Here is a 14,515-nt window from a genome sequence, read left to right as displayed (position 1 = left end):
CATATCAAACAAAGCAGGTAATTAACAGCTATTCTGGCACAATCCCTTATCACCAAAATACACAACACTGTTAAGTTCTCTCAATGCCAATGCTTTGCTGCAACAAAGGAAAGCTGATGTTTCAGGGTCACATTCACTCTTTTAATACACAGGCATAAATTTACTGCTCAGTCAGACACCTATAATTAAACACAAGAAGAATATAATTCTAATATTCAGACAGGCTTGCATATGAGTGGGATATTTCCCCCTGTAAAGATGATTGCCTTTCATTTTTTGGTTTCAAGTAGCTACAGTTCACTTAGTTTTGATTACATAGCAATTAGATATGCAAATACAAGAGATCTAAAAAATGCTTTTTCATATGTCAGATTGTAAGCAATCAAGCTTATTCTTTTCTCCTATACACACAAGCTATTCATTAAATAGCTATTGTCTTAAAAACATTCCAACAGATTACATTTATCAGGATTTTAGAGGCAAATATGGGAGTGCACAATACCCAGAATATAGCCCATCAGGGAATGAAAAAGATATTACAATTAATTTAATATATACACGATAGTGGTTAACTAAGTTAGAACTAAATACAGCATTCTTTGCATATTTTCTCACTATCGCTATTATCAATATCTAAGCTCCCTGTATCTTGAAATTTTAAAAATCAGTTTGTACAACCAATGATACTGTAGGTAATAAATTTCAGAGCCCAAAATACAGAATTATTGAATATTATCAACATTTTTTCAACACATTGAAAATACCTTCATACAAAGAGAGTCACCATGAAACCTCACAGGTAGCAATGTTTTGGTGAGATTTTGGCCTCTGTTATTATTATTAATATTTCTGGGTTCACGGATACATTTTGTGTGGAGTGCAGACTCTTACAATTTCATACATCTGGATCACAAAAATTAACTTGCTTTTTGCAAAACCTTTCACAGAGCCTTTAGAAGTGGCCCACACTTTTGGAGATCTACTGATTAAAGGTTAAGGTACTGGAAAACGAAGTCTAGAAGCACCTCTGAAGAACAGGGACTAGCAGAACTACTGCAGCATTCTGAGCAATTGTTACCTGCAACTATGGTTTGCCATCGACAGTTGGCAATGCTTGCTCTTGCGAAACTCTAAAAAAGCAAGAACAGAATGGGATGGGGAATGGAAGGAGAGGTAGCTCGGTTAATTGTTTCTTAAAACAAGCAAAAATTATCTCCAAGCTTTTTTTTTTTTTTTTCTCTAAACAAGCCTGTGTTTTCAGTGACTCAGCTGTGAGGAAATGCGGACTAACAAAGGAAGCTAAAACACTCATCTTCCTAAAGGCTTGGCTTTAAGATAACCTAAATAAATAAAATGCCTTCCTAGTTGATTCCCATGATTGGCAACTACCCTTCAAGAAGTGTCTCACAGGAACACAGATCCGTTCTCAAGGTCAGGAGATTAGCAAAAATTACAAGAGATGCCTAACTCAGAAGCCTCTTGAAAAACCTGGGAAAAAAACATCACAAACTCTGCAGCCCAGCACAGATACAGTGCTGTAGGCCCTGAAGTGTTCCAGAAACTCAGAGTTGTCCACGCAACATTTACATCCCTTCTGTTGCTTCTTCCCTAAGGGTCACTATAAACAACTAAGCAGCAAATGTGACCTGAATACTTGAACTCCTACCCAGTACAGACTGACAAAGAATTGCACCACTGACAGGGGAACCCAAATATTCCCTCCCAGCAATGCCCCTGCAAACACTCCTCCAACTCTTATGTGGTACTCCACACAAGATGTTGGAAAAACCCTGTATCTGCTACTGTGAAAGGCTACAGAAACTGTTCTATGGACAAAATCTACTAACATCCTTCGGTAAATAACACATAAGCCAGGACAATTTGGTTCACAATTACATTGCCTGTTTTAATTCTTTGAGGAATGAAAAGGGATTTCAGTAATTCCCGTAGAGATACCAATTAATCTTAACCTCTAATTTTTACCCATTCCTCACAGCACATGTACAAATTACCTAGAGAAACCTCTGTCCAAGTTGGAGGGCAACATCAGTATCTACTCTCCGACTCCTTCACAGACTTCACATCTCTTCAGAAGTTCTTACATTCAGAGCACATGTCACAGTAACATCAAGGCAAGTAAACGGCATGAATTCAACAACCATCTTAACTACTGGGACTTATTTATTTTGAATTCTTTTTGTTGGATGTTTTTTCCTTCACTTTCGGATGCTCTTCTGCATTTTAAACATTTTTATCTGTTCATTAGTTAGTGTCATGAAAAGTCTGCCATGAATTTATGTCTCATCTCATCTTTCTTGCTCAAATTGCTCAATTCCCTTATTTGCAACACAAGCTTAACTCCAGTGCTTATATCATGCTGTACCTTTATGCAATTCTATGTTCCTAGAAACCAAAATTCAGTTTAATGCACTTACACGGCATCTCCTATTTTCAGAGAATAAATGAAACACCAAGGAAATTAACCCTCCTTTTATTATAATGATTAATAAAGCATAAGACCAGTCAGAAGGAGGTCAGCAGGGACCAAGACTGAAAAATACAACCACAGAGTATCTCCGTAGAGATCTAAGAAAAACTGCAAGTAAAAGCAAGGAAAATTAAAACAACTCATGAAACAAGAGAGAAGTTCATGAAATAAGACAAAAAATTTATTGATCTAGTTCAAAACAAAAGGAACAGAAGCAGTAAGAGACATCTTCTTGAACCTACGAAGACTCGAGAAGAAAAATCTCATGTCGCTTTTGCTATTAAAATATAAGTGCTCCATAAATTACTCAGATTTCCATCTACACTGCTGTGCATGTATGTTCGTTCCCCAGGGATATCAGTTCTTCATACATGAAAATATCGCTTCCCATAAACTGGGTAGTAAATTCATTTTATTTTTGTACCAATTAGGCACCTCCTTCCCATACCAACTCCCCATCTAGTCTCATCAAGTTTTCTGTGAGTCTGTCACATGTTCTAGTGAAACCAAGAAGTTGATATCCCCCCGTTTTCTCAGAGCTGGAGTCCTCCTGTTACTTGAGCTGCCAACTATACTGTTAGGCACATAAAACCTACTGACAACTGCCTGAATGAAGTCACTGTTTTGCAGAATCTACTTTCAACGATCGAAAATAGCCTGTTTTCTTAATTTTAGTTACTGAGGTTAGAGGACAAGATCTTGGTTGTCTTGCAGGCATACAGTACTGAACTGACTTATGATCCAAATTACATTCAAGCATTACTCATGGTAATGAATTCATCAAGCAAGCATGAATACTGTTCATTGTGTCTGTACCATAACTAGTTAATGGCACTTAATAATTAAATCAGACAATTTACACTGAATGTCAGACTCAATTAATTAAGTTAAATGGTCTTCAAGCAAGTTCAGTACTAGCCACTCTTAAGTCTTGTTGTATTCTACCTCTGCAAGAGTAACAAGTCTTTAAAGAGGATTACAGATTTGTGTACTCGGCCTTAAACCAAGTTTAACTGAATAAGTTCTAATCCTTTAACACAGGTAGCCAACACTGAGTCTTTATGATCTTTAATCACATTTATATTTTTAAAGATACATCCATGGTGTGCATGCAATCCAGTGGGTCCTACACCCATCAAAACACTCCCCATTTACTGCTCACCAAAGCAAAGTGGAAAATGTGCAAAAATTAGCAGACAAAAATTGCTAACTACTCTCAGAAAAGTCTAATTAAAGCATGCAACTGTCCATCAACAAAACTAAACCACACTTTTCAGACAGAGGGTAAAGACCACCCATAAAATCTTGCAGCTACAGCTGGAGAAACTGTACAGTAAGGACACTGTCCCTTTACACAACCATTACCACCTGCCCAGGTACCTGAACTTCATTCATATCCTTACTAAACTCTACTGTAGAGCATGTTTAGGAAAGGGGTAACCTGTGATTAATAACCCCTGTTTTAACCCAAGTCTAGTCAAGACAAAGGCTAGCACAGTATTAGCAGATGAAGTGAAGCTTGTTTTAAGATGGTGACAACTTTCAATACCAAATCAACCAGGCATTTTAGGAATTACAATTGGTAGTTGTTATCAGTCAATGATTTTTGAAGTTGGAAAGGAATTCAGTATATCTTGCCTCACTGAAACTCTACAGATTATCTCCCTCTCTCTACCTGGAAAAAAAAGTAGCAGAAAGTCAAATATCTCTACCTTCTAAATGTTCAATTAGTAGTTCAAGTGTTTAGTTTCAGCAATAGCGGTATCTTATTTTGTGCTCACTCTTTTGCTATCTATCTCAATAAAATTGCTATATCTCACCCGAAGGAGCCATACCCATGACAGTAAACAACCACCTGTATTCCAAGCCTGCAGCCCAGAAGAAAATACTGGGGACCAAGAGCTGTCAAGAACTAATACACACTTGGGAAATATACAGGCACGCTTTTTTCTTCCCAGAATCAACAGGTTCTACCTGCATACCTCTTCCTGGAGGACTAGGGAATTAACCCAAGCCTCAAAATAAGTGCGGTTTCTCCCAGACAAAGTCAAGCACAGTTTAATGATACTCAGCAAAGAAAGAAAGAAAAAAAAAAAAAAAAACACACCACTCAAAACACAAGCCTAAAGACAAATCATTTCTGGTACGTAAGCTTATAATGTCACAATATAAATTCTTAAGCAAGTTGAAAAAGCAAGCCAAACATACCAAACACAAAATCACCCACTAAAGTACAGCCCAATAGGTTACAGTTATAACCTAACAAGTTAATCCAAGTAAGGAAAAAGTTTAGTGGTGCTAAAATGCTGCAAAACAGCTTCTTCATGATGATCCGCGGGTTTATCACAAGAGCCAACTTCATTTTAGTTTTATTAGGTAACACTCAACACTACTGTCCCTACAAGAGAAAATTAATGTTTTATGAAATCATGTGATTCTACACGTAAGAATGCTCATGCTCTGTTAAAATAGTCTCATCTAGTTCTCTCATCTTTTTTGTCATTGTTGAAAAAGTGTTTAGTCAGTAAATGCACTTTGTTCTGTGAAAGGAGAAACTACATGTCTCTCCTTGTACCAAAAAATACATAATGAATCAATTATCCAACCACGCTGCACAGCAAACAAGAAAAGCGGCAGTCTTTTTTAATACAATTGTGTAACTAAAACAGCAAAACACAGGAAAGTTATAAATACTTCTACTTCACACCTCAAAGTTTGCATCTTTACAAATGTCTACCGATTTAGCATGTGTCCTTCCAAATCAAACATCTTTGCCTTTTTTTTTATTATTATTTTAAAAATCTTTTTATTAAAAAGTCAACAACTTGCTACATGTAATATAGCCACACACCAAAAACACTCCAGTGCTAACTTCTGTCTACTGACTGGATTATTTTTTTCTAAGAAAATAGTGGTGCAACTAAAACCCAACACACATACAAGATGGTCCAATATCATTTAACAAGTATGACTGAAACCTAGTCAGATTATTAACCACGCATAGCAAAACTATAGGTTGGGGGTCAGTGTTTTAAAAAAATACATTCATACATACATACAAATACATATATTTGTATGTGTATTATTATATACATATACATACACAATATATACACACATGCACATATAAAAGAAACAACTTATCTTTTGGCCATGGTTAATTAACTAATGTTACTGACATTCATGCCATTGACCTACCTGCAACACTTAAGAGTAATTTGAAAAGAAGTTATGTCACCAATGAAAAAGAATATGGCTAACCCTCTTAAAATGTTTTCTATTAATCTTGTGATATGGTAAAACTGTCAGGTTACAGTAAGTTTTCATTATTTAAGCCATTCACCTATTTCAGTTAGAGTAAAAACATATATAGATGTTTGCAGATAATTTCCTTAATACCTCAAAACAATTCAGTATGAATTGTACTCCAAACCTTTCAAAACTTCTATTCAAATGCATGATATCAACAGCTGTGGGCTATAGCCTAGTCAACTTGTTATAACACAATTAACACTCAGTGCTTCCTACCTAACAAAAGCTTAGGAACAATTTTACAGACAGTTTCTACCATGGCACAGATGAAGATGAGTCAACTGCTGTTCGAAAATGCAGAATTTTAATCTATAAAATAGAGGATTCTTTATACACAGATGTTCAGGCAACAGTTCAAGGTTCCTCTGATATATCTTGTTTCCCATTACACACCATTCTGCTTTTCTCCAGTTTCGAGACAAACTAAGATCTCTTGCCTCTTCATCAATGTTTTTGTTCACAAGGAACAGAGAAAAACAAATGAGAGTGACACAAATGAGAGTGACGTATAATAGGAGCTGGTTTCTGCTGGAGTGGCTTTTACCATGCTTCTTTAACGCTGTTAAGTCAGTTATTTCCATATCTAATTATTTCAATAACCGGACAGCTAACTATTTACCAGTTTAACTACGCTCAGAACAAAATGACATATCAATTTTTGATATCAAAGTCAATTATAGTCAAATACTTCAGCTATTTCTCAAATTCCACAGGAAAACATGCATCTTAATAGCGTTAAAATACGCTTACAGCTACAATTTCATATTAAGCATACTGCAGAAATACATCCAGTATATACTGGATATATTAAGTAGCCAATAAAAAGAAAAAGTATGTATGACATAAACCTATCTGAAAGATGCACTGCATCGGATACCTATCAGTGATATTTCCTGAAAGACTAATATTGCTTTGCAGTAATTCTTAGGGCCCTCAGGCACCTAAATTTCTGTCCTTCAAAATAAAAATCATTCTGTTCTTGAAAGTAAGAGCATTTCTCAGACTTAAGTAAAAAGACTTATACAACAAATAAGAATCAAATAAGAATCATTTGTTGAGCCTTATAGAAAACTTAAAGGAAACATTCTATTCTTGTAAAATTCACATTCCCATAAGTAAACTAATTGTGCCTACACTGCATTCTTCACTACTGTCAATGCAAACTGAACATTTTTACTGAAAGTAAAGAGGTATGCAAGCAAGACTGCCAACAAAGATGATGCACTCTAAAGAAAATCTGGAGTACATTTAAGTCTTTTTATAGGGTTTTGGAGTCAGCCATCAGTTAGAGGCAATTCAAGAAGTAATATTTGTTACCTTCAACCATGCTTTCCTTTTGAATTTCCTGAGGGACGGTTTCTACTAGGCACCCTTCAGCATTCAATTATCTTATGTAATTAAGTCAGTAACTTGCTAAGAGGATTTTTTTTTTTTGTTACAATGACTTTTTTTAAAAACACTATTATCAGTTAGTAGTGTACACTCTTACCTCTCCACAGATGGTCACCACTTCCAGACTACCATGGATATGATTCAAGACACATATGTTGTGTGGGTGGAAAAGGGAAAAAGGCCATGCTTCAGCAATTCTTAATAAAAATAATTTAAAAAATCCAGCTTTACATTTTCCTGCATTGAAAGTAATTGGCTACAAATGCAATAAAGGTTCTAAAATTGGAATAGAAAAACCTGTTTTCTGAAGCACTCACTATTGAAAAAAATACTAACTTACAAGCAACCAAAATTATTTTCATTACAACTTATGTTTCACAATGAATCTCTCAGAAGGTAAAGTGGTATCGACAACTGCACACCTTCTTAAACAGGTTTGGATTCTATGCTTGAGTATTCTTCTCCAGCACAGAGCTACACAAGCTTTCATAGAGCTTAATATAGTAGATTCGTCCCTGTATATTAAAATGGCAGTTTTGATATGCTGAATAGCTAAGTTCAGTAGTACCTTTATATATATATATATATATATATATATATATATACACACACATATATATATTTAAATTAGTTTAAGAATAAAAGGTCAATTTTCACACAGGTCAAAAATGAAATATGAAGAGAGCCTCCCGAAGTTTGATAAATTATAATAACTATGCAGATACGCATACTGATGAGAAAGAGGGTTTGTTTAGAAGAAATTTCACCGTAGGTGATGTTAGATGCTGAAGTTATCAGTTAATTGTTTCCAAGGTGATACCTTCAAAACTGCATTCTGGATACCGTATGTCTTTTTCTATTAACAAGAAGCAAATAAGGTTTTCTACTTGAATACAGTAGATTCATGAACATGCTGTGTAAGCAAAATCTCCAACTTAACTGAGCAGTCTGCTTGTACAATGAATTTTAGTGTAGAGCCACAAAAGTTGACAGTGGTGACAACTGAATGTAGCCATCAGTCTGGTACTCTGCTATTGACAAGCTGCAGCTTTCATGTGCAACAGAAGTTAACAAAGCATGATCTACAAAATTCAATATGCTAGACTGTCAGTTGACACTGCCTTAGCCGGAGAGTTTCTAGTAAACAGAAATCAGTTAATTTTAACAAATAGTACCCTCAACTACAAGTACCTAGGAGGGATTCAGTTCAAAAAACAAGCATGACCTTCAGAAATCCCACTGAAATTGCCTGAAAATATTTATTTAAATAAGAGGACACTAATTTTAGTCTCATATACGTGCTTGTTTTTCACTTTTATCACACACTAATATCACCAATCCTGTGAAGCACTTAATTTCATTTTATTTCTTTTTATTCCTAGTGAATTTCATTTTTATTACTTAGTATAGTTAAGTACCCAAAAAGCATCTTTTCAGCTAGTTACAGAGTGTTTGGGGTTTTGTTTGTATTTTTTAACTGCCATTTCAAACTATGACTGTGATTTCTTAACACAGATATATGAAATTGTCAAACAGCAGCAGCATGCTTGTGTGTGGATTTTAGAGGCAAGAGGCCTGCAACACAATTTATTCCCAGAAGACAGGAATAATGACTGCTGGTCAGCCTTTCATCCTGGAACACTTAACAACTACAATTTGCCACAGTATGTTAACTATATTTCATTTCTACAAAAATGCCAGCACAATAGCTTTATTTGTACACTTAAGACTTTTCACAGAAGTTGAGCATCCTGTATCTAGGGTAGCACTAACAGGCTTTATTTAAGAAGACATACTCTAAGTATTTATTATTTAACGTTAGTAACTTTATTTTATAACCTAAACTGATCTTAAGACATTCGATTGGAAATCAAAGTGTATTTGATGGTATTTCAGAGATAGAAAGTAATTAAAATGTTACAAGCATGAAATACTTCAATTCTATAGGGCATGTAAATGTAGTAAAATGTCCTCATTACGGGACAGGTAACTTTTTCAGCTTTAATCTTTTCCTTGCACTTTTGTATGGATACCTAAGATAATTTCTAATTCATATTTAGCCTTACCATAATAATAATAAAAAATGCTGGAGAGTCCCAAGAAATTGACTTATCTATTTACTGTGACAACTCTTGCACCCGTCAAAGGTGACCTGCCAAAGGTCAAGACTGGTAATAACCAAGAGCTTGTCTTTCCCGAAAGCTTACATAATTTCTGCTTGCAAGGTGAACAGAGATACGGGAAAGAATACGCTGCAGGTCAAGAACAACAAATCAGTTCATGAAACAATCTTACTACAAAAGAAAGAACAAGTGATTTGAAGCTGTTGCAATGGATAAAAAGCAATGAACTCTTCAAAACAGGAATTGCATGGCTGTTTGCCTTCTTCTAAGGGGAGACCTCATCACGGTCTACAATTTCCTCTTGAGGGGGAGTAGAGAGGCAGGAGCTGATCTCTTCCCTCTGGTGACCAGGAACAGGGTCCGAGGGAACAGCTTGAAGCTGCAACAGGGGAGGGTCAGGCTGGATGTTAGGGAAAGGTTCCTCACCGAGAGGCTGGTCGGGCACTGGGACAGGCTCCCCAGGGCAGTGGGCATGGCACCGAGCCCGCTGGAGTTCAAGAAGCGTTTGGGCAATGCTCTCAGACACAGGGTCTGATTTCGGGTGGTCCTGTGTGGAGCCAGGAGCTGCAGTGTGTGATCCTTGTGGGTCCCTTCCAACTCAAATATTTTATGATTCTTTGAAACAACCAACTGTAAATAAATAATTCTGTGTATCATAACAAGATGTTTCTTGCTGAAGAAAAAACAAATATGCTCTCATACAATGTTCTAGAAGAGATCTTTGACTAAACCTTTCAAGAAACAGGAAAAACAACATAGTCAACCAAGACTGTCACAACCCAGCAGCCTGTCACTGTAAGGCTTCGTATCCCCATCTAGGTGAGATAATGGCAGCCAGAGTGATAAGAGCATAGAGCTGACTCCCTATGTGTGTCAGTGTCTGTTTTATGGAATGAGTGTATGATCACTGACAGCATTAAAATCAGTGTTTTGCTTATCCATCAACAACCATTCTTCCCATATATTAAGCAGTATTCTTTGGTGTTAAAATTACTATTTTTCTCCACTACTAGTGTGAAAATTGGTGTTTTTCCTCACTAGTGAGAGGTGCATTTGGACTAAGCAAGAAAAATTCCTTGGTCTTAATAAAGTTACACATTCATTAGCTTTTGACGAATGAATGCAACCCCTCTCCCCTCCCCAATAACCTCCTTCATGTGCCTCCAGGCTTTAATCGTAATATTCTCAGTAATTAAAGTTTTGATTTTATATTTGTCTAAAGCTGCCTAGAGTGATGTTCTGATTATCAGCTGAGCCTTGGATACAAATGATTTGAGGATTTCCCCTACTTTCTGGGGGAAATCTGTCAGCAATTTTCAAGATCTGATGAAGTGAATTGGCCATGTGATGAAGATTTCTAATTCATTACTTCTGCTCACAGGCTCATACAGTAGAATAAAATTTTCTACAGAGCAAAACAGGATGGCTTGTTTTCCAGCATTGGCTACCACTGTCTTTTCCAATTTTCCTCTTGGATTCTGCAGCCACTAGCAAGAAGAGAGAAGTAGATGGATAGTAATGAATTCCTTGCAACATCCAATAAGGCCTTTATAATAACTAGCACTGGGAAATCAGGTTTGTAGATATGAAATATATATAGGAAATATAAATACAAATTAACCTTCACCTTTAGTTTCCTACAAATCCCAAAACAATTCAGTCAAAACCTGGAAAAATCCTGATCACTTTTTTTTTTTTTTTTAAACACTGAGCCTAGATAAGCCCCTTGAGAAAATAAGGAAAGTGCAGTTAGCAATAAAAGGTATTAACTACTAAAGAATTTGGTCATCTCATGCTGCAAGTCTAAGGAGTTCACCTGTACACATAATTCATGAGGAAGAGAGGCAAGAACCAATAGCAAGAGGAGTACTTACTTGCCAAACCAATAAGCATCGCTGTTTCTTTCTTTATCCTGTTTGTGATCATGTCTTGAATTCCAATTCTTTATTTTTAGAAGAATAATCTTATTTGCAAACAAGATGTTTCACAAACTGCATCATCAATGATTAAGAAACAATTCCTATTGCAGTAACGACAGTAGGTCACACGACACAGCAACAAAGTCCACTGCCTGAAAACGATAAACTACTAATACCAATCACCTCAGGACAGCAACACAGTTATAAAGAAGATCTGAAATGGGTGACATGAAAACAGATTTTGACAAACAAACTTTTTGGTACTTAATACTGTTTGGCATTCAAACAATATTATACTATTTGGTATTCAAATACTTTACATTATTTAATATTCAACACTAACTGCAGTATTATCTCATGTAATCATCAATGGTTAAGTATTCCGTGCTCCAAAAATATCAGACAAGGGACAAGTTACTGAAGGTAATGGGTTCCTGTTTTTTTCCAGTCCAATTCGTAAATAATCACCTTAAGACACTGCCCCTTACATCTTATGAATGATTCATTAATCTGAAGTGGCTTAGCACATACCATACTATGTAATGGCTTATCGACATTAAAACACTGACTTCATCAGTTCATGGTTTTTCACGTGTATGAATTTCTAGCTGACCTGCTGAGTTCTACATAACTAGTCCTTGTTGAAGACTAGACCAGCTTTCGTTTTCTTATCAATCTCAAAAAACAAACAAACAAACAAAAAAACAAGTAAGAAGTAAAACTCTTCCTCAGAAGGTCCCAATTCCTCTAAAGCTTTTTCTCAAAAAACAAAATCTAAGTAGCTCACACAACCTGTTCTATTCGGCACAGAAATTTTATATATACATATATATATATATATATATATATATATATATATGGAAAGGGTAGGGGAAATCAGTCCAAAAATACCACTTCCCCAAACAGTAAAACTGCCCAAGCTATCTAGGGAAATGACTCCCTTCAGAAAAGAGTAAGTTCTGAAGCCGAGAGGAAGGAGTGAGATCACGGACACTAAACATAACTCTCAGGAGATGGTCCTGGGCAACCAGTTCTAGGCAACACTACTTGAGAAGGGAGGTTGGACAAGATCTCTGTAGTCTAGGACACAAAGAAATGGTCTCAAGTTGCACCAGGGAAAGCTTAGATTGGATATTCTGGAGAATTTCTTCAAGGAAAGGGTCAAGCATTGGAACGGGCTGGGCTGCACAGGGAAGCGGTTGGTTCCCATCCCTCGTGGTATTTAAGAGATGAATAGGCATGGCACTAAGTGTCATGGTTTAGTGATTGGACTCAGTATGTCAGATTGATGGTCTTGAAGGTCTTTGAAGGTCTTTTCTAACCTAGATGATTGTACAGTTCTGTATCAGAGCATCGTTGTTAATATCCATCTTAAATATACATATGCTCACTAGTAACAGCAAGGCATTAGACCATTAAAGTTTGGAGCCTCAATTTATCATTGCAAGCTTTCTGAAGAACAGATGCCTAAATGTTTTAGCTTACAAGCTTTATGAGCATAAATGAACTCGAAACAGCTTTTTTTTATTCAGAAAAAGATTACAAACAAATTCCTGATAAACTGGGATAGTTCATAGACTTAAAATTTTCACTCCTACCACAAAGAAGGGGCATCAATAACATACATTCATTTATAGGCAGAATTTAAGAACTGTACTATTGATAAATACATGATGCCTTTTCAAAACTATGTATAAATAGGAAAAAAATGAATGAACTATTAAGTACACACTTTTTTGGATTACGTATCAGCATTTCTCTTTTAAGGCTGACAGCTTAGTGATTCACCCATTTGGAACTGTATTTTATTATCTTCCATATTTCGAAGATTTACTTTTTACATTCAGAAGTCTTAACTTCTAATCAATCTCCCAGCTAAAATGCAGCAGCATTCAATACTCTTTTTCAAATAGTCTTATCTTATGAAAACTAGGTGCAGTTTGCAAACTGTAAAGAGGAGCAATATTTTCACTGAATCTCTTGCCCCAGGATACATGTACAGATAGATATATTTACAGTGTAATTGAATATGTAAAGAATTGGCTACTACTAATAGTCACAAAGTTATGGAAAGAAGATTGTTCATATATAGGCAACCATATGCTTTGCTTCAAAATACGGCATCTACACCCATGCAATTTGGTATGTCAGCTGAAGCATGCTGAAATTTTAATACTGTAGAAATTTTATGTCTCATACCGCCCTCCACTTACAGGAAATCATATTTCAAAATCCTTTACAAAAATAGAAATCCTACCAATTCTGCTTATCCATTTACAGTTTTAAACCCCGTAATAATAGGTCTAGTTTATACATTAAGTCTCCCCCGCAACCAAGTAGTAGAAGGAATTAAAGATAAGAACCAGAATGTTTAAATAAATAAAATCCTTTCATCAACTCCTTCATAAATCTACCATCATTTAAGACAGTATCACCCTCTTACTTCTACAGAACCTAAACAACAAAAGTCTCTCACAGATCAGAACAGACCTTTGCTCAAAAGCTGACAATCTAAGTACCTGAAATAGCTATAGGTGGAATAACAGAAAGGAAGATAAGAGTATTACAACAGATTATGAAAACAAGAGGCAACAAATGAAGTTTGAAAACAACATGGTCATACGCTTTGGGAAGTCTGAGACTTTTAACTCAGTATTTTAATTGGTTCTATTTTAATTGGTATGTGCTACACATGTATCAGTAGAAGGTATTATGCAACTAACCAGATAAGAAAAAAAAGATTTTCCAAAGAAAGGATCAAAATAAGTAATACTTATTGGAACAAAGAGTATTACGAAGTGTACATAACAAAACTGAAGTGGTGATGCTAATGCAACTTCAGCAGTAATAACCAGAGAGGGGAAAATAGCTAGAAAATAAGACTGCAGAAAGACATAACTTCCAGGAGTTAACATCACAACAACTTAACATTCAGGATGACTCTATCCTGAAAAGTATATGCTCCCTACTCACATGGGCAGAGCATACATATTACAGGTCAGGGCAAGAAATGGCCCTAATTATATCCCAACTCCACCTGAGCAAAAAAAACAAATTCAGAAACACAGTGCTTCTTGGTTCACTCCAACAATATTCACTGCTGGAAATACATTTAATGTATTTTCTGATCTCCACTACTTGCACTAATCACTTCTCTGGTATTTCAATATAAGAATGTTCTTAATGACACCTATAATATTAGCGGCCCTTTCTTGGAAAAATACATTTAACCTGAATTTTTACCTTTATATTGTGAAACACCTGACACAATTAGAAGTTAG

At 35.8% G+C, this 14,515-nt stretch overlaps 1 protein-coding gene across 10 annotated transcripts in view; it reads right to left on the bottom strand.

Annotated features, from left to right (window-relative positions):
- QKI (QKI, KH domain containing RNA binding) overlaps positions 1-14,515 on the bottom strand; it is a 162,609-nt gene that overhangs the window by 87,364 nt on the left and 60,730 nt on the right. The gene's annotated exons all lie outside the window — the stretch shown is intronic.

Source organism: Cygnus atratus, chromosome 3, assembly GCF_013377495.2.
Source record: "Cygnus atratus isolate AKBS03 ecotype Queensland, Australia chromosome 3, CAtr_DNAZoo_HiC_assembly, whole genome shotgun sequence".
NCBI classification, from domain to species: Eukaryota; Metazoa; Chordata; class Aves; order Anseriformes; family Anatidae; genus Cygnus; species Cygnus atratus.
This window is presented reverse-complemented; position numbering and strand designations above follow the sequence as displayed.